The sequence below is a fragment of the Lithobates pipiens genome, unplaced genomic scaffold (genome assembly GCF_037356315.1).
Source record: "Lithobates pipiens isolate NorthernLeopardFrog02 unplaced genomic scaffold, aLitPip1_a1.2 Scaffold_19, whole genome shotgun sequence".
Classification (NCBI taxonomy): domain Eukaryota; kingdom Metazoa; phylum Chordata; class Amphibia; order Anura; family Ranidae; genus Lithobates; species Lithobates pipiens.
The window spans coordinates 456,909,375-456,929,206 of NW_027507764.1; positions in this window are offsets into that span (position 1 = coordinate 456,909,375).

The window sequence follows — 19,832 nt, forward strand, 5'->3', positions numbered from 1 at the left end:
GCCCCACTGCAGTATATTTATTGTGACGGGTTGGCGGGCGGTTAAACTGGCCATACACATATAGTCTTTCAATCGCAAAGATTCCTCCATCCACAAAGCACAGACGGATAAATTCCCCACTGTAGCTATTGTATTTTGACAGCTGTCAAAACATTCAAACAGTGCCTGAAATTAACCACTTACCGCCCGCCCTATAGGCAATTGACGGTGGCAAAGTGGTTGCATAATCCTGATCGGACGTCATATGACGAGATCAGGATTATGAGCCGCTGCGCACCCCCGGGGGCGCGCATCGCGGCGATCGTTGTTGCGGGGTGTCAGTCTGACACCCGGCAACTACGATCTCGGTAAAGAGTCTCCGACGGAGACTCTTTACCACGTGATCAGCTGTGTCCAATCACGGCTGATCACAGTGTAAATAGAAAGAGCCGGTGATCGGCTTTTCCTCACTCGCGTCTGTCAGACGCAAGTAGAGGAGAGCCGATCGGCTGCTCCTCTGACAGGGGGGGTCTGTGCTGATCGATTATCAGCACAGCCCCCCCGAGGATGCCCACACTGGACCACAGGGACACCACCAGACCACCAGGGATGCCCAGCAAAAGGTAATCCTCCCTAGACCACCAGGGATGCCAGTCAGTGCCACAATGGATGCCAATCAGTGCCCATAATGGATGCCAATCAGTGCCCACAATGGGCATCACTGATTGGCATGCATTATTGTTTGGCACTGATTGGCATCCATTAGTACAGTATAACATAATACAATGCCGCCTATCAGTGCCCACCTGTGCCGCCTATCAGTGCCCACCTGTGCCGCCAATCAGTGCCCATCCGTGCCACCTATCAGTGCCCACCCATGCCCATCTGTGCCGCCTATCCATGCCCATCTGTGCCGCCTATCCATGCATATCTGTGCCGCCCATCCATGCCAATCCGTGCCAGCTATCAGTGCCAATTTGTGCCACCTATCAGTGCCTATCCGTGTCACCCATCAGTGCCACCCATCAGTGCCACCTATCAGTGCCACATATCAGTGTCCATCAATGGCACCTCATCAGTGCCACATCATTGGTGCCCATCAGTGCCGCCTTATCAGTGCCCATCAGTGTAGCCCCATCAGTGCCCATCAGTGAAGGAGAAAACGTACTTATTTACAAAGTTTTGAAACTGAAACAAAAAAAAACATATTTTTTTTCAAAATTTCGGTATTTTTTTATTTGTAGCGCAAAAAAAAAAAAAACGTAGAGGTGATCAAATACCACCAAAAGAGAGCTCTATTTGTGGGAAAAAAATTATAAAAATTTCATTTGGGTACAATGTAGCATGACCGCGCAATTGTCATTAATTGGATACAGCCCCTGTTCGACAGCAATATACCTAAGGCCGCGTACACACGGGCGGACTGTTCGCCCAACTTTGTTTGTCAAACAGTTTCGGCAAACAGTCCGCTCAAAATTAGCATGGACGGACATGGCCACACACGGCACTTTTTGAGCGGACTGTTTCAGCGAACTGTTTGCCAAACAGTTCGCTCAACTTTTGAAATGAACGGACTCGCCCACGTAAGGCGGAGGCAAATCCGCCCATTTCAAGCGCGTGTACAGGTAGACGGGGCCCGCGAAGGAGACGTCGCGGGCTCCGCCGCCTGGAATGGACTTAAAGGGGAACCCCAACGCCGAAAAAAATCGGCGTGGGGTCCCCCCAAAGTCCACAACAGACCCTTGTCCGAGCACGCTACCCGGCCGGCCAGGAAAGGGGGCGAGCGAGCGCGCCCCCCCTCCTGAGCCGTACCAGGCCGCGTGCCCTCAACATGGGGGGGTGCCTTGGGGAAGGGGGGGCCGCGCGGCCCCCCCACCCCAAAGCACCTTGTCCCCATGTTGATGAGGACAAGGGCCTCTTCCCGACAACCCTGGCCGTTGGTTGTCGGGGTCTGCGGGAGGGGGGCTTATCGGAATCCGGGAGCCCCCTTTAAGAAGGGGGCCCCCGGATACCGGCCCCCCACCCTATGTGAATGAGTATGGGGTACAATGTACCCCTACCCATTCACCTGTGAAATAAAGTACAAAAAAAAACACAACACAGAGAAAAAATATTTTATTGCACAGCTCCGGGGGTCTTCCGTCTTCGGGGGTCTTCTCGCCGGACTCCTCCGCTATCTTCGTGTAGCTCTTTTACTAGCGGAGGAGCCCGGCTTTCTTCCTCCCCGCCGCCGGCCTATTCTCCCGACTTCGGGGGTCTTGTCCCCCTCTTCGGTTCTTCTGCCGGGTCACCGCGCCTTCTTGTAGCTCTTTTGCAGGCGGTGGCCCGGTCTTCTGTCGCCGCTGCCTTCCGTTCTTCTGTCGCCGCCTTCGGTTCTTCTGCCGGGCCACCGCGCCTTCTTGTAGCTCTTTTACAGGCGGTGGCCCAGTCTTCTGTCGCTGCTGTCGCTGTCGCCGTCGCCGCCTTCCGTTCTTCTTCTTCTTCTTGTTCTTCTTCTTCCCCAGGAGATGTTGACACGTCGCTCTCTCCGGCCGGAATGCCAGAGCCGCGCTGTGCGGTCACTTATATAGTGACAATGGGGCGGTGTCACATGGTATATGTCACATGGGTTGGTCACATGGGTTGATGTCACATGGGGACTATGACATCGTAAGGGGGCGGGGTCACCATGTGACCAACCCATGTGACATATACCATGTGACACCGCCCCATTGTCACTATATAAGTGACCGCACAGCGCGGCTCTGGCATTTCTCTGTGTTGTGTTTTTTTTTGTACTTTATTTCACAGGTGAATGGGTAGGGGTACATTGTACCCCATACTCATTCACATAGGGTGGGGGGCCGGTATCCGGGGGCCCCCTTCTTAAAGGGGGCTCCCGGATTCCGATAAGCCCCCCGCCCGCAGACCCCGACAACCAACGGCCAGGGTTGTCGGGAAGAGGCCCTTGTCCTCATCAACATGGGGACAAGGTGCTTTGGGGTGGGGGGGCCGCGCGGCCCCCCCTTCCCCAAGGCACCCCCCCCATGTTGAGGGCACGCGGACTGGTACGGCTCAGGAGGGGGGGCGGGCGTTGGGGTTCCCCTTTAAGCCCATTCCAGGCGGCGGAGCCCGCGACGTCTCCGTCGCGGGCCCCGCCTACCTTCACACGCGCTCGAAATGAGCAGACTTTCCTCCGAGCGGGAACAGTTTGCTCATTTCGAAAGTAGCCTACACACGGGCGGACTGTTCGCTCAAACACAGTTTCAGCGGACAGTTTTTCGGAATTTCCGAAAGACTTTGTCCGTCAAACTGTCCGCTGAAACTGTCCGCTGAAAGCCCACACACGAGCGGACTGTCCGCCCAAACACTGTTCAGCGGACAAGGTTGGGCGAACAGTCCGCCCGTGTGTACGCGGCCTAAGACCTAGCGTGATTGTCGGTGTTGGCTGAAATATAAGCCCTACCCCCCAAATAAGCCCTACCCTGATTCCCCGAAAATAAGCCCTACAATGGCTTTAACTAGGGCTTATTTGGGGGGTAGGGCTTATATTGCAGCCATCACCGGCAATCACCCTAGGTCTTATTTTCGGGGAAACAGGGTATGTTTTCTTAAAGTGTAAGCTCACCTTTACAGAAAATCTGTAAGGTGAACTTATACCGGAACCCCTCCCCATTCCCCCTGGTCCTGCTGTACCGGAGTCCCAGGATCCCCCTCTGTCAGACCCTGGGTCCCCCGCTCACGTCTGGGGATTTGAAATCCCCGTGGCTTAAAGTGTTACTAAACCCACAACGGTAAAATCAGTCTGTATATACAGTGAAGCATGCTTGTTATACTCACTGTGGAACCTAAGGGGTTATTCCTTGCATTGTATAAAAAAGGCTGTCTTCTCTGATCCTCCCCTTCTTCCACCATCTCCTGATAATTTCCTGATAACACAGAGCCTGTGGAGTTACTCTGCACATGCTCGGTTTGGTGTGTATTGGTAGAGTTTTTTTCTTTGTTTTTTTTTGGGAGAGTGCATGTGATCAGCACAGGTTCAATCAGCATTGTCCAGATACAGAGTCAGGGGTCCTGCAGCCTCATAGGACAGTCAGAAAACACCTCCTACAAGCTTTAAGCAGACACTGATAGAAGTCACAAGACTGCTACATACGGCTGGTGAGAAAATATATTTAGCAGTTCATATTTACTAAAATAATTGCATTTCCATGTTCTATGTACCGTGGGAGACCAGATATAGTGAATGCAAGCTCTTGGGTTTAGTAACACTTTAATGGACGCATTCTAATTGGTCAGCACTGTCCAACATGGAGTCCAGTGTAAAGCCTCATACACACGATAGGACTTTGTACAAACTTTCCCTTGGATTTTTGTACAAAGGGCGTCGGCCCTGAACTTGTATTGCATACACACAGCAGGACTTTTTCAGCCAACTTTCACCAAACCACGTGGTTTTTCTGCTCTTTACCGCCACCTTTGGTCAACTTCTGTATTGTTGTCTGATCTTTTGCATTGGTTCTGAGCATGCCTGTTTGTACTTTGTACAAAAGTCCTATGGTTTTCTGTACACACGATCAGACTTTGCTTCATCGGACTTTTGTTGCCAGAAAGTTTGTCCGTTCACACAGCCAACAAAAGTCTGATGAAAACCAAAAAAGTTTGTCCGATGGAGCGTACACACAGTCGGATGTTGCTCCAAAACAGCTAATTTGCATGTTTGTTGTCAAAAAGTCTGATCGTGTGTATGGGCCTTTAGTTCACCTTACATATTTTCTGTAAAGGTGAACTTACCCTTTAAATGTGAGAGCACAGTTTTTTTTTGACACCTCAGTGTTTCAAACTCCAGAGACCCAGGTCACCTTGATGTCCCCTGTGTCTCATCTTAATCCACATCATTGTGGCCTTGATATATCTTATGTTCCCCAAATGTCAGGGGGGAATTTATTATTAAAACGTATTGTTGTTTATTCATATATATATGTATTAAAACAAACTCCCCCCCTTTCTTCCCTGTCCCCCCTTCCCTCCCCCCACCCCCCTCTCCTTATTCCCTCCCCCCACCTCTGAGTGGGCTTCCAGCTCCTTTGTCTTGTGATATTGGTTCTATATTTATCCATTTCCTGTGACCTTATAATTTCGGCATAGTACCAAGATCTTTTGAAATTCCTCCAACACTCCCACTTTTCTCTTATCCCTTCATTTCTTTCTTCCAAATGGTGCTTCATACATTCCATTCTATAGGTTTCCTCAACTGCGTCTACCCATTCCCATACGGAAAATACTGCAGCAGAAATATGGGTTCCTGTGGAGGAAGGAGTTAAAATATCTAGGAATTAAAGTGGTTGTAAACCCTTACAAACCACTTTGACCTACAGGTAAGCCTAGATTAAGGCTTACCTGTAGGTCCAAGCAATATCTCCTAAACCTATATGGTTTAGGAGATATTTGCCCGAAAATGGGCACCGCTGTCTACGGCGCATGCGCCGTAGACAGCGGCGCGCAGGCGCACTAAACGCGGCAAGTCCAAGAATGGAGCTGCCTAATTTGTCGACTCCCGTGCGCATGCGCGGGGGTGACGTCATCGCGGCTTCGCCGAATGACAGCGGTGAAGCTGCGAGACGCGACTCCCGTGCGCATGCGCGGGAGTGACGTCATCGCGGCTTCGCCACTGTCATTCGCCGGAGCTTCGAGACGCCACCAGCAAGATGGATGCGGCGGACTACAGGGGACAGCGGCGACTTCGCTGGCTCCTGTGTCAGGTAAGTGACACATAATGAGCTACTATGCGATGCATAGTAGTCCATTATGCTTTACCTTTGCAGGGAAAAAAAGAGGAAGTAAACCCATCAGGGTTTACTTCCTCTTTAAGCTAACAAATTCCATAAATAAGATTTATAAAATAAACTATATCCCCTTACTAAACGAGATTAAAAAAGATAGTAAAGAGAAGATAAATAGGCCCCTCTCGTGGCTAGGGAGTGTCAACACGTTTAAAATGACGATCCTACCTAAGATAACGTACAAGTTTCAAATTCTCCCCATCCCCTTACCGCAAGTATTCTTTAAGAAAATAAAGTCACTGATGATGAACTTTATATGGAAAAACAGGAAACCCAGAGTCGCCTACTCTGTATTAAAGTAGGATAAAGAACATGGAGGTTTAGCAGTCCCTGACATACAGAAATATTATAATGCCGTGGTATTGTCCCGGATCCCGGAATGGGTTAAAGAAAAACATGAAAAAAGGTGGTTTAGTATAGAAAAAGCACTTAGTAGGGTAAGGCTGAACACTATAATATGGAATCCCCACAAAGTGAGAGCACTAGATAATTATATTCATACAATGACATAACACATTTAATATATGGGATAAAGTATATAAAAAATGTATTGGGAAATATAATTCACCACTAATTGGATTATTTGAAAATGATTACTATGCACCAGGGAAAAAATCGATAGGTGGAGGGTGGTTAAAAGAGGAGAAGGCACAATTGAGGGATGCGATGAGAGGGGGTCAAGTTTTACCACTAGATGAAATTAAAAAAAAAAGGGAATTTAGGAAAATGAATGAATGGCGGTATTTACAGTTATGCCATTTTGTAAAAAACTTACCTCAGCCTATGAGAACAAATGAGGAACTGAAGCCCTTGGAAAGACTATGCATGTTAGAAAACACCAAGAACATGATATCAAAAATGTATAATTTACTTTTAAGGATGGATGAACTGAAGACTCCGCCATTCATGAACAAATGGGAGAGAGACTTAGGCACATATATGGAAAGGGATATTAAAAAAAAAATATTGATACTAACCCACAGCTCGGCAGTTGATAGTCGCACTGCAGAGATGAACTACAAGTGTTTATTGAGATGGTACGCCACACCAGACAAAATTTGTAAATTTCAAGGGGAAACCTCAGCAGATTGATGGAGAGGATGCGACGCAGTAGGTAGTATGGGTCATCTATGGTGGGGTTGCCCTATTATTAACCACTTAAGGACCGCCGTATTGCCATTGTACGTCATCGCAATGGCACAGGCAGGCACAAGCACGTACATGTACGTGCCTGCCTTCCAGCGGGTGGGGGGTCCGATCGGACCCCCTCCCGCTGGATACGGCGGTCCGGTTTGCTGCAGAAGCGATCCGTGATGAGGGGATGGCCGTTGGTTTCTGGCCAGCCCCTCTCGATCGCTCCTGGCCAATGAGAAGCTTCCTCCCACTGTGTATTGTATACACAGGAAGGAGGAAGTGATGTCATTCTCCTCGGGGCGGTCTTTTTGACCGGACTACGAGGAGAAGACAGAAAGTAAGTGTGCACCAACACTACACTGACATGTAGGTACACACAGGCACACAAACCCCCCCGATCCCCCCCCCAGTCACAGTGTCACTGATTGCAGTGATAATTTATTTACTGATCACTGCATTCAGTGTCAGTTGTAAAAGTAAAAACTGTCAGGGCAGTTAGTGTTAGGTCCAGGGTAGCCCCCTATCACCCCCCAATAAAGGTTTAACCCCCTGATTGCCCCTAGAAATAACCCTTTCACCCCCTTTTGCCAGTGTCACTAAGCGATAATTTTTCTGATTGCTGCATTAGTGTCGCTAGGTAGCTAGTTATTTTTTTAGGTTCACCACCAGGTTTTTATAGCGCTAGGTACCCCGATATACTACCCAATAATGGTTTTAACCCCCTGATTGCCCCTAGTTAACCCTTTCACCCCCTTTTGCCAGTGTCACTAAGCGATCATTTTTCTGATCGCTGCATTAGTGTCGCTAGTGTCGCTAGGTAGCTAGTAGGGATGCACCGAATGGGTTTTTTGGTGCCGAAACCGATACCGAAAATGAAAAATACACTAGGCTGAAAACCGAAACCGATACCGAAACAGCACCGATACCGAAAATGACTGTTTTCAAAAAATATTTTTATACAGGAGATGGTCAGAGACTGGGGACATGGTACAGGAGGTGGTCAGAGACTGGGGACATGGTACAGGAGGTGGTCAGAGGCTGGGGACATGGTACAGGAGGTGGTCAGAGGCTGGGGACATGGTACAGGAGGTGGTCAGAGGCTGGAGACATGGTACAGGAGGTGGTCAGAGGCTGGGGACACGGTACAGGAGGTGGTCATAGGCTGGCGACACGGTACAGGAGGTGGTCATAGGCTGGCGACACGGTACAGGAGGTGGTCAGAGACTGGCGACACGGTACAGGAGGTGGTCAGAGACTGGCGACACGGTACAGGAGGTGGTCAGAGACTTTCGACACGGTACAGGAGGTGGTCAGAGACTGGCGACCTGGTACAGGAGGTGGTCAGAGACTGGCGACCTGGTACAGGAGGTGGTCAGAGACTGGCGACCTGGTACAGGAGGTGGTCAGAGACTGGCGACCTGGTACAGGAGGTGGTCAGAGACTGGCGACACGGTACAGGAGGTGGTCAGAGAGTGGCGACACGGTACAGGAGGTGGTCAGAGACTGGCGACCTGGTACAGGAGGTGGTCAGAGACTGGCGACACGGTACAGGAGGTGGTCAGAGACTGGCGACCTGGTACAGGAGGTGGTCAGAGACTGGCGACCTGATAAAAGAGATAAGTGCAGCCAGTGTTGCCCCCTGTGATGCAGCCAGTGTTGCCCCCTGTGATGCAGCCAGTGTTGCCCCCTGTGATGCAGCCAGTGTGTGTTGCCCCCTGTGATGCAGCCAGTGTGTGTTGCCCCCTGTGATGCAGCCAGTGTGTGTTGCCCCCTGTGATGCAGCCAGTGTGTGTTGCCCCCTGTGATGCAGACAGTGATGCCCCTCTGCAGTGAAGAGAGCCGTCTGGTTGAATAGAGCGCCGGGAACATCACAGCTTTCATTTCAATAGCTGTGTGTTCCCCGTCGCGCGCCGTCACACACAGCCCCTCCCCCCTTGTCCAGGCACTTTGATAGACAGATCACCCTTCCAATCTGGACGGGTGATCTGTCTATCAAAGTTCCCCGGACAAGGGGGGGGGCTGTGTGTGACGGCGCGCGACGGGGAACACACAGCTATTGAAATTAAAGCTGTGATGTTCCCGGAGCTCTATTCAACCAGACGGCTCTCTTCACTGCAGAGGGGCATCGCTGTCTGCATCAGTCCTGCGCTATTCACCCCCATCATGGGAGGCACCAGGGGCGGGGCGGGGGTGGAGTTCCGCCCAGGCCCCGCCCCATTTTCAGCTCAATTATCGGCCGTTTTTTCCTTTCGGAAAATTGCCGAAAAGGGCATTTTCGGCCGATATGTTTCGGCGGCCGAAATTTCGGTGCATCCCTAGTAGCTAGTTATTTTTTTAGGTTCACCGCCAGGTTTTTATAACGCTAGGTACCTCAATATACTACCCAATAATGGTTTTAACCCCTGATTGCCCCTAGTTAACCCTTTCACCCCCTTTTGCCAGTGTCACTAAGCGATAGTTTTTCTGATCGCTGCATTAGTGTCACTAGTGCCGCTAGGTAGCTAGTTATTTTTTTAGGTTCACCGCCAGGTTTTTATAGCGCTAGGTACCCCGATATACTACCCAATAATGGTTTTAACCCCTGATTGCCCCTAGTTAACCCTTTCACCCCCTTTTGCCAGTGTCACTAAGCGATAGTTTTTCTGATCGCTGCATTAGTGTCACTAGTGCCGCTAGGTAGCTAGTTATTTTTTTAGGTTCACCGCCAGGTTTTTATAGCGCTAGGTACCCCGATATACTACCCAATAATGGTTTTAACCCCTTGATTGCCCCTAGTTAACCCTTTCACCCCCTTTTGCCAGTGTCACTAAGCGATAGTTTTTCTGATCGCTGCATTAGTGTCACTAGTGCCGCTAGGTAGCTAGTTATTTTTTTTAGGTTCACCGCCAGGTTTTTATAGCGCTAGGTACCCCTATATACTACCCAATAATGGTTTTAACCCCCTGATTGCCCCTAGTTAACCCTTTCACCAGCGATCACAGTATAAGTGTCACTGGTGACGCTGGTTGGCCAGTTAGTTATTTAGGTTCCCCGTCAGGTTTTTATATAGCGCCAGGGACCCCCATATACAACCTAATAAAAATTTGAACCCCCTGATTGCCCCTAGTTAACCCTTTCACCAGTGATCACCGTATAAGTGTTACGGGTGACTCTGGTTAGTTTGCTTTTTATAGCATCAGAGCACCCACCATTTATTACCCAATAAAGGTTTAACCCCCTGATCACCCGGCGGGTGATATCAATTAGGTTTAATGCCACGTACACGCGACCAGACTTTTCGAGGGACTAAGTCTGACAGACTTTCGACGGAGTTCTGACAGAGTTCTGACGGACTTTCCGAATGAACGGACTTGGCCACACACAATCACACCAAAGTCCGATGGATTCTAACGTGATGACATACGACTGGACTAGAATAAGGAAGTTCATAACCAGTAGCCAATAGCTGCCCTAGTGTCGGTTTTAGTCCGTCAGACTAGCACACACACGAGCGGATTTCTCAGTAGGAACTGGGTCCGGCAGAGTTCTGTCGGAAAATTTGAAACATGTTCCATTTCTAAAGTCTGTCAGACTTTTGCAAATCAAAAGTCCGCTGCAGCACACACACGTTCGAATAGTCTGCCGGAATCATTCCGTCAGACTTTTGATGTTGAAAAGTCTGGTCGTGTGTACGGGGCATTAGGGTCAGGGTCTGCGTCGCCCCAGGCAGCGCTAGGTTAGTGCCAGTACCGCTAACACCCACACGCAAAGCATAAACCTCCCGTAGTGGTATAGAATCTGAACAGATCAATATCTGATCTGATCAGATCTATACTAGCATCCCCAGCAGTTTAGGGTTCCAAAAAAACGCATTGTTAGCGGGATCAGCCCAGATACCTGCTAGCACCTGCATTTTGCCCCTCTGCCCAGCCCACTCAAGTGCAGTATCGATCGATCACTGTCACTTACAAAACACTAAACACATAACTGCAGCGATCGCAGAGTCAGGCCTGATCCCTGTGATCGCTAACAGTTTTTTTGGTAGCATTTTATATTTAAATCCGGAAGGCAGTGCTTGGGTTTCGGGGTCCCGTACGCAGCTAGGCTCCCAAAAAGTCCCCCACATGTGGTATCCCCGTACTCGGGAGAAGCAGCTGAATTTATTTTGGGATGTAATTTGACTTATGCCCATAGCATGTGTGAGCAATATATCATTTAGTGACAACTTTGTGCAAAAAAAAAAAAAATGTTAAATTCCTGCAACTTGTGGCAAAATATAAAATATTTCATGGACTCAACATGCCTCTCAGTAAATAGCTTGGGGTGTCTACTTTCCAAAATGGGGTCATTTGGGGGTTTTGTGTTATTTTGGCATTTTATGGCCTTCGAAACTGTGATAGGTAGTGAGGAGTGAAATCAAAAATTTGCACCCTTATGCCGCGTACACACGAGCGGATTGTATGGCGTACTTAGTCCGTCATACAATCCGACGGACAGTCCGTCGTACTTTCCACTGAACGAACTTGACCACACACGGATACACAAACAGTCCGTCGAAAGCTTGCGCGATGACGTGTACAGCACGTACGACGGGACTAGAAATAGGAAGTCCAAGACAGAGCAAAGCACCCTTCCGCCGTGTAAATCCTTTCTGGGCATGCGCCATTCTTAGTCCATCGAACTAGCATACTGACGACCGTATTGTTCGCTGAAACCAAAGTACGACGGACAGAATTTAGAAAAAAACGAAATTCTTAGTACTCCGGACTGCACGCTGAAAAAGTCAGCTGAAGCCCACACACGAGCGGATTGTCCGCTGAAATGTGTTTCGACGGACTAAGTACGCCATACAATCCGCTCGTGTGTACGCGGCATTAGAAATCCTGAAGGCAGTGATTGGTTTTCGGGGTGCCGTACGCAGCTAGACTCCCAAAAAGTCCCCCACATGTGGTATCCCCGTACTCAGGAGAAGCAGCAGAATATATTTTGGGGTGCAATTCCACATATAACTATGGCATGTGTGAGCAATATATCATTTAGTGACAACTTTTTGTAAACTTTTTTTTTTTTTTGTGTCATTATTCAATCACTTGGGACAAAAAAAAAATATTCAATGGGCTCAACATGCCTCTCCACAACTTCCTTGGGGTGTCTACTTTCCAAAATGGGGTCATTTGGGGGGGGGGGGGTTTGTGTTATTTGGGCATTTTATGGCCTTCGAAACTATGATAGGTAGTGAGGAGTGAAATCAAAAATTTGCACCCTTAGAAATCCTGAAGGCAGTGATTGGTTTTCGGGGTACCGTACGTGGCTAGACTCCCAAAAAGTCCCACATATGTGGTATCCCCGTACTCAGGAGAAGCAGCAGAATATATTTTGGGGTGCAATTCCACATATAACTATGGCATGTGTGAGCAATATATCATTTAGTGACAACTTTTTGTAAACTTTTTTTTTTTTGTGTCATTATTCAATCACTTGGGACAAAAAAAAAAATATTCAATGGGCTCAACATGCCTCTCCACAACTTCCTTGGGGTGTCTACTTTCCAAAATGGGGTCATTTGGGGGGGGGGGGTTTGTACTGCCCTGCCATTTTAGCACCTCAAGAAATGAGATAGGCAGTCGTAAATTAAAAGCTGTGTAAATTCCAGAAAATGTACTCTAGTTTGTAGACGCTATAACTTTTGTGCAAACCAATAAATATACGCTTATTGACATTTTTTTACTAAAGACATGTGGCTGAATAAATTTTGCCCTAAATGTTTGACTAAAATTGAGTTTATTCGATTTTTCTTATAACAAAAAGTAGAAAATATCATTTTTTTCTCTAAATTTTCGGTCTTTTTCCATTTATATCGCAAAAAATAAAAATCGCAGAGGCAATCAAATACCACCAAAAGAAAGCTCTATTTGTGGGAAGAAAAGGACGCAAATTTCGTGTGGGTACAACATTGCATGACCGCGCAATTACCAGTTAAAGCAGTGCAGTGCGAAATTGTAAAAAGACCTCTGGTCCTTAGGCTGTTTATTGGTCCGGGGCTGAAGTGGTTAAAGAATATTGGGAAAAAATCATCAGCTATATAAGAGAAATCACTAAAAAGAAGATAGAGAGTGATCCATGGGTCATTTTGCTGCACGGAACAAAGGAGGGCATCAAACAATATAAAGACTCTTTGGTGCCTCACCTTCTAAACGCAGCAAAGAGTCTCAATCCTAAAAAATGGAGAGTGGCGGAGAGCACAGTTGAAGCTGTTTGTCTTCAGAATATCATTATCTAACTGACAGGCTGCAAAGGGGAATACAGGGCATGGAAAAAAGAGAAGATGCAAGTTAGAATCTGTTGCTCTTCTGCATGTGTTCATATTTAGAAATTGAGCTATTGGGATCTGTAAACATATCTTGTCCCTGTCTGCTCCGTTTCGGAACATTGGACAAGCACAGAGCCCATGCTGCCCTATGGGCTGCCAGGAGGGAGACAGTAAAAACAGACACCTGCCTGTCCACAAGGATGAATGGATCTTCCGATCAGGTCCAGCTGAAAAACTGACAGACCTGATCGGGGACCTTAGTGAGGTTTTCCTTTATTTCCTGTCGGAAGAGAAAGTGATGGAAAATTTCCCAAATATGAAAGCAGAATAGAAACAAAATTGTTTTAGTAGAGTGGGGAAAGATTAGAACTTCAGACAACGTTTTCACTGCTGTCTGTGTCTGTATTAGCGATGCTCACTCCTTCATTTTCTTGTATGGCATCATAGGGAAAGGAAGTGAAGCAAAGTTTCCCCAGTGGGGACACAGACCCCTTTTATTTGAGAAAATTTCACTTTGCAAAGTATACCCAGTAACATGCAAGAAATTTTTTTATTTTTGCCTGCAAATGATTTAATGATGGAAATCAGCAGGTTTTCATTTCATTAACTAAGCAAAAGAATAATTCCCTTGAAAAGTCGAAGGGGGGTTATTGCTAGGAAGATGATTTTAATATAATTTCTAAATCTTGTATTCATCTTCTCCCTGTGCCTTCATTTACTACTCTAGATCACACTGGTACAAAAAGATAAATAAATGGCTCTTCATGCTGTACAGGGCCGTGCACCGATGTGAATGAGCCCTTGTCCGTTGCTGTCCTCAGCCTTTAACGTGGAAGTTCAGTCAATAATAAAAAAAATTATATTAATTATATGTAAAATATCTTTATCTTTGACATTATTCATTTTTGGTATAGCTGATTGCCAAGTTTAGAACGTCTAATCAAAGCTAAACAATCAGCTTCTTCCTGTTCTTCAGGGACAACCGTTACCTTACTTCCTTATTTCTGAATTCTGCATGGGGGCCTCTCACTTCCTGAAAACGTTGTCCTTCTCTTCTACACAGGCATGCCTACTGTTCATTCTAACCACCCTTGTCTTGCCCAGCCCCGCCCCCATCCCTCCTATCCTTTTTAGACAGACATGCCTAGACCTGCCCAGCCCCACCCCCATCCCTCCTTCTCAGATCTCCTCTTGTCTTCAAAGCCTTGTTTTGGATAGCAGTTTCTCCTGAGAGAGATATAGAGAGGGGGAGAGGGAGAGGACAGGCTTTGGAAGTATTTTATGTTAGAAACTGTGAGATAGATTACAATGCAACATGCTGCAGATTTTCTACAGTGTAAAACCACATGGTTGTTTCTGCATGGCACTGTGATGGCACTATGATGGCATTGTATGCATGGTGTGACACTGTGATGGCACTGTGTGCATGGTGTGGCACTGTGTGCATGGTGTGGCACTGTGATGGCACTGTGTGCATGGTGTGGCACTATGATGGCACTGTGATGGCACTGTGTGCATGGTGTGGCACTGTGGTGGCACTGTGTGCATGGTGTGACACTGTGATGGCACTGTGTGCATGGTGTGGCACTGTGTGCATGGTGTGGCACTGTGATGGCACTGTGTGCATGGTGTGGCACTGTGTGCATGGTGTGGCACTGTGATGGCACTGTGTGCATGGTGTGGCACTGTGTGCATGGTGTGTATCCACCTTGTCTCTGACTTGAACCTGCTGGATGAGCTTGCCTGAACTGGGACTTTGCTATGTTATATATGCTGTGGCTGGAAGGCTGAGCATTATTGAATAAAGCTGTTTTAAGTTGACTGAACTGTCTCACAGTTGCCTGTTTACCCCTTGGATCCCAACAACAGCTATGACATTTCTAATGCCCTGTAATATGGATGGATTATCATTATAAAGTCCAAATGTAAAGGAAAAAGCACTCTTGAATTTTGCATGTCTTGAAATAGCCATCAAGTAGATGGCCAGTACACGTCCTCATAGCCCTTGTACACACGGTCGGACATTCCAACAACAAAATCCGTCTGATTTTTTCCGACAGATTTTGTCCGAAACTGGTGTTGCATACACACGGTCGGACAAAGTTGTCGGAAAATCCGATCGTTCGAACGTGATGACGTTCGTTCTTACGACGGGACTACGTTCAGGCTAGTAGTTTGATCTGAGCATGCGTGGCACTTTGTCTGATCGGAATTCTCTACAAACGATCATGTTGTCGGGGAAATTTTATATCCAGCTCTCAAACTTTGTTGGTCGGACATTCCGACGGAAAAAGTCAGATGTAGCCCACACACGGTCGAATTATCCGACAACATGGTCCGATCAGACCTTTTCCCGTTGGAATTTCCGACCGTGTGTACAGGGGCTTAGACTTCTAACTTCTTAGAAGGCATAAGAAGTCAACATTGGGTGAAAGAATCTTGATCAGTTAGCTCTATTATGTGTTGAATGAACTTAAAGTGGAAATTTACCCATAACAATTTGATAAAAAACATTCCTTAGCAAGAGACATACATTCCATGTTAAGAATTATACTACCCAAAATTGGTGTATACTGTCACTTGTCTCGTGCGTTGTTCCTATTTTTTTTTTTCTTCCTGGAGGCTTCCATTTGGGTGAAGCACAGAGCCCCTGAGCAGCAGTAAATAATAAGGCTGTCAGCAGATCAGCATGTAGTGGTTCTGATTTGCGGCACAATGCCGAAAATAAAGAGCAACTGAGCATATGCAGAGCAGGGTGAGATGGTGTATTGCTGGATTTTAAACAGTATAGGCACTAATGTTTACTGTTTTACATGGCTATACCTGCAAAAGGGGGCAACCTGAAGTGATCTAGCAGGATTTAATTTTCGGACTAAAGTTCTACTTTACAAATTGTTTGTCATAAAGATGTGCAATGCTCTTAAAGGTATCCCTATGATGAACAGACTGCCCCCAAACAAGTACAGTTTTGTTGGTTTTGGAGATTATATAGAGTGAAACAATTTGGAATGATTATATACAGTGACAGTAGCTGGTGTGATGGATGGTCAGTGACATAACTGGTGGAAGCATCTTTGGATCACTTATCAGTTCAGTACATGCTTCAAGGGTCATAAAAAGTCACCACAGATCCCAGACTGCTAGTTACGGTCCATTGCATTATAGGCCAAGTTTTCCTTCTCAGGAACTGAAATGTCCCATTAGTAAAGTGTTGACAAGATAAAAGTAAGATTGTTTTTGTTTCTCTAGTAGTGCATGAGATGATGAAAAAGATGAGGGAGCATCACACACCACAGCAGAAGTCAACAGAACAAAAGGTGGAGATATAGGTGACTATCTGCTATTTAATGCCTGGCTAATCTCTCAAACTTTAGCAAATCCACCTCCTATAACACAGGTGGACACTAATAAGAGGCAATGATGGGGGAGTGGGGTGCTCCAGGACAAAGGGATTTGGTCAGAATCCATACAATAGACAAACAAAGATTTGGGGGAGGGGGCACACATTTTTGCATGTGTGAGCTGTAATATTTTGTTTTATTCAGGCGGACAGATCGGGGATTTTTTTTTATGACCAGTGACATTATTACAGTGATTAGAGCTAAAAATAGCAGGGAAGGGGTTAACACCAGGGGGCGATCAAGGGGTTAAGTGTTCCGTAGGGAGGTGTTTCTAACTGGGAGGGGGGGTGTTAAGGGTGTAACATGGTGTAACTGTTCCCCCTCCCAACCTCAAATGACACCCCCTCCCCTGACAGTGGTTCTTCTCCCCTGTACCTGCTGTTAAGTATGGCTGTGCAATGGTCACAGTCACATCATTCATTCATGGGGATCTGTGAATGAACGAACAACAAGTCCCGTCCGCCACCGCTGCAGACAAACTTGTAGGTCTGAGTGGACTATGAATGCGGTAATCCGCGCACTTCCTTCAGCTCTCCAACTGACAGCCCATAAAGAGGTATAGGCATACTTCCCAACTTTTTGAGATGGGAATGAGGGACACCTATCAGCAAAAGTATGCAGGCATAGGACACACCCCTTGTCACGCCCCCTTGAATGAGAATTGTACAAAAAAAAAAAAAAAACAAGATTGGTTAAACCCACAAGTGCTTTTTTTTACTACTACTTTTCCTTTATACTGGCTTCTGGAATTTACAAATGCAACAATTTAGGAATCAGATGAAAGGTTTAGTTCTGGAAAACAAATTTTGATAGATAAAAAATGCTTTTATTATACATCTATAGAGATCAGGCACAGAGCTGGAGGAAGAGTCTGCAGGAGCCTGACAGCGGGTGAAATGCTTTGCAGGCCCCAGTATTATTTTCTTTTTCAAAGGTGAACCTAGCCTTTAGTCTCTACCAATTCAGGCCTTCCCCTAATATTTTCCCTGTCCTCTGTTGTTACTAGGTAAAATCATTCATGCAGTTCAGACATTAAAAGTAATAATAAAGCATTGGTTTACCTTTTACTGAGTGAATACTGATGGCATCAATTTATATTTTTTACACTACGTAGTTTTTTATTTTTTTTTTATTTTTTTTTAAACTGTAATGCATATTGTAAACATTCTTCAATTTCTAATTTAAGAAACCCTGTTGACTGACTTTTTTTTTTAAATCGCTCTTTATCGCATTAAAACATGATGAATTGCTATTGCAAGTCAGAATACTAATGCTGCCACCTACTGATTAGAAATGGAAATAATTACCATGTTACATTTAACAGGTACTGCTAAAATACAGTTCCTTTTATAGTATTATACAGTATCAAACCATATACTGTATAAACCTTTATATATCTCTGTATCTAAACTCAAGAATAAAAGCATTTTATATATTGCAGCTCCTCACAAGTATTTAAAGCGGACCTTCAGTCATTTTTTCATCTTTCCATCTATTAAATTTTCTGCCCTTCTTGTTTTAACATTGGATAGTAAAACATTTATTTTTTCTGCGAGTAAATGCCTTATATATCCCACTTCCTGTTTCTTGTCTGGTCATTATCCTAGGCTTATGACATCATCCACAGCTCTATCTCTCTCACTCTAGTGAGAGTTTGCCAGGAAAGGGGGGTGAGTCATAAGAGGCCCAATGAGAGCTGCAGGTGTCCTGCCAGATTAGGTGACCCATCAAAACTTGTAACAGAAATGACGTTCCATCACGGCCATCTTGGTACACCCCGCACTCAGCCACAGTTAGCCTGCAGTCTGAAGTAGCCAAGTGGATATTTTTTTTTTACACCCACCGAATTCTTGCATTTTACACTTATTTTTACCACTAAACTGAGCTTTTATAGTGAAATACAGATTTTCGAAGTCCGTGACACTGTTTTGATGTTGATATTTAAAAGCAGCGATCTTCTGTCAGATCAGCAAACATGTGAGATCAGCAGGCTTGCTGCTGCTTTTAAAATTCAACATCAAAACAGTGTCACGGATTTCTAAATACTGTATTTCATGATACAAGCTCAGTTTAGTGATACAAATAAGAGTGAAATGCAAGATTTCGTGAGTGTAAAAAGATGTCTTTGGCGACTTCAGATTGTAGGCTTAGTGTGGCCGAGTGTCGGGTGTACCAAGATGGCAACGTCACTTCCGTTACAAAATCTGACGGGTCGCCTAATCTGACAGAACACAGGACTGCAGAGCTGGAGGTGTGCCCTTGTGTGTCTGTGTAAATCCAGGAAGTGAACAGGCAGCAGCTTCAGCTGCCCACAGTTAAGATGGTTGCAGCCAGACTTAGTGGAGGGAGATTTCTGCAGCGTATTTGGCAAGTATAGAATCACAGTGTAGCACTGACTCCCAAAGGAGCGGCTGATTTTATTGGGCTTACCGTTACCTTCTTCACCTCGTGCACATCTAGGGATTCCCAAAGTAGATGACCCAAGAGCTGTAGAGACTGACGCCAGATGCACTTAACTATTTTTTTCACAAATAAAAATATCTTTAACAACACAGTCTCTCAATGTAGAGTTAGAGGGTTTAGGTAGGAAAGTCCAGGTACTCGTATCTATAACTTCAATAGGAAAAGTCTCTCACCAGTAGAAAATCCAGAGAACAGCCATTCACAACTGGATCCTCACCCTTATTGGATAGTCCTTCTCTCACCAGGCCTAGCAGCCAACAGGGTGTTTAAATCAAGAACAAGTCTCTGCCACAAACCTTGCTATAGAACACTTTAGTGAAACTGAAAGTTTGTAGACCCCTCGTATGGTACCAGTATCTTGCAGCCGGTCCGGCGATACCACACGAGATTGGATCACTTGGGTCTTTCAACTTGTCTAGGCTCTTGATAAAAAGCCAACCCTTGCGTGGCCTTCTCCCGAAGAGTCCTCCCCTGGATAACTTCACAGTTGCTGGGCCTTTCCACTAACTGGAGACGGCACCGGACCACCTCTGAATCCTTCCTTCAGTTTTTTTGCCTCGGGCTAGCCAGCCCCGAGACGTGTGATCAGGTGGATCCGCACCCCAGGCCATGAGAGTCCTGGGAACTGGTCAGGAAGACCAGGACCAAACAGTCAGAACATACTTCTGGACCAGAACCCCGAAACACGTGACATCCGCACCTTAAGTACCCTCTCCCAGGAAGCACAGCAAGAGTGGCACTCCC